Below are 2,043 nucleotides of genomic sequence, written 5' to 3'. Positions count from 1 at the left end.
AACAAGTGATAAAATGTGTATGTAAACTCATGCAAAATCATTCCAGGTAACAGAATATGACATGAATTCAGGAATGGTGTCAATACAAACCAGCTTCTCTTTCTCCAAACTCTATAGGGCCTTGGATGGAGCCAAATTCCATTTCTGGATATCTTCTCATGCTAATCCACACCTGAGAGGCCAGTTCTTTTCCCTAACTCATTTTTCATTATCTCCTTCACAAGTCAACTCTGAATTAAAAACTTCTGAGTATTCCTAAAGCCTGTTCCCTGAATCTATGGCACATCTTGATTCTTATTAATTTAACTGAAATTACATTAATGTGCAGTTTCTGACATTTTTGTTACAGAAATTTACTTTACAATTCTACATTTTATCTTCAGGTTACCAGTTTTCAACAACATAAAGCAGCCAGTAACATTCAGGCATAATTATCAATTGCTCAAGAACAGAAAAGGGTATCTGGTTTTAATAAAAGAATATATTCTATACGGCCTTGTTAAATACAAAGTGTGAAAACAACTGTTCTTATATTCAAGGTTGAATATCTTCATCTTTATATTCCCATTCCAAGAGAATCTAAATCTTAAAACTCAAAGAAGACAATATACCATAGGATAGTTTAAGAAAAAAAGAAACTTGAGTTTTTATTTAGACTATTTATGAAAACAGACAAAAACCATCAATACAGCTATGCTTCCCTACATACAATAAGTATCTAAAATGCTGTGATCTAATCAAGTCATTTTTCAAATCCATTAGATCCACAATAGCTTGAACATTATAGGAATCGTTCTAAAGAATATATTCTACTCATGGGTATATAATTTTGTCCCTAGTTTTTCAGTTTTCCATTTGTATTTTCACATGTAAGCTGTCACTAAAAGACCCCTTTGCTACTTAACTTTTCCTCTGCTACTTAACTTTTCCCTTAAATGATCTATTAATAGCTTACCATGTTTATTTTAAAATATATTTTCCACCACATCCCTGCTGACTATGCAGTTACTCTCATTCATCACTATAGTTTACACAGAGCAAATGTCTAACAAGTTTAAATTATAACAAATATATATAACTAAAAATTATAGTTTATAACTATAAATTTCAACACAATGTATAATATGACCTTAAATATACCTTTTCCTTTAAGGTATCTTAAAATACCTGAAAGGAAAGGCCAAACCTAGTTTTCCTTCTGTTTAAAAAAAATCACCATTCCTATTCTACTGCAGTTCACCTTAAAAACACATTAGTAAAATTTTGGTTTTCTCTTAATTTTTTTTCTTGGTAAGTTCAAATAATGCTACAGCAATCTGAAATGTTTACTAGGGCAAGTAGACATTTAATAATCTTAATATGCTTAATATGATGTGTAGGTATTTAATAATCTTACCACAGATTTTTTAATTATCTGAGAAGAGAATACAATTATAAAAGGGCAGCATCAGGAATCATTGTGATATGCAACAGTTTTTTTTTGTCTTGATTGTATCACTATTAATAACCTCATTGTGATATTGTACTACAGTTTAGCAAGATGTTACCATTGCAGGTAAATGAGTAAAGGTTACAGAGGATTTCTGTATTGCTTCTTATAACTGCATATGAATCTATAATTATCTCAAAACAAAAAGTTTAATTAAAAAAAATCACTGAAAAGCAATTAATGAGAAATCATTAATATTTTTCTGGCCTTACATCAATATCTAAAAAAAAAAAAAAAAAAAACTATGTATCTCTGAATATCCTCCTCACTCCAATTGATCAGTAACTGAAGAATGATAAACTGTATTCCTTTTTTAAATTTAAAAATTACGAGAAGATATTTCTTAAAATAGTTCCCAAAACTCTTAAGATGAAACTTATACTATTACAAAAGTCTAATTTGAAAAAGGAAAAGGAAAACTTTAACCTCCTAGTTAAAGTAACTTTCTAGATAGAAGCACGAAAGACAAACTCAATCAATACAAATGGCTTATAAAATTATACCACTCCCCTCCAACATCTCTTACTACTTGGATTAAAATACAAAGGAAATTT

The sequence above is a fragment of the Callospermophilus lateralis genome, unplaced genomic scaffold (genome assembly GCF_048772815.1).
Source record: "Callospermophilus lateralis isolate mCalLat2 unplaced genomic scaffold, mCalLat2.hap1 Scaffold_1576, whole genome shotgun sequence".
Classification (NCBI taxonomy): domain Eukaryota; kingdom Metazoa; phylum Chordata; class Mammalia; order Rodentia; family Sciuridae; genus Callospermophilus; species Callospermophilus lateralis.
The sequence above is the reverse complement of the archived record's forward strand: the minus strand, read 5'-3'. Positions refer to the sequence as shown.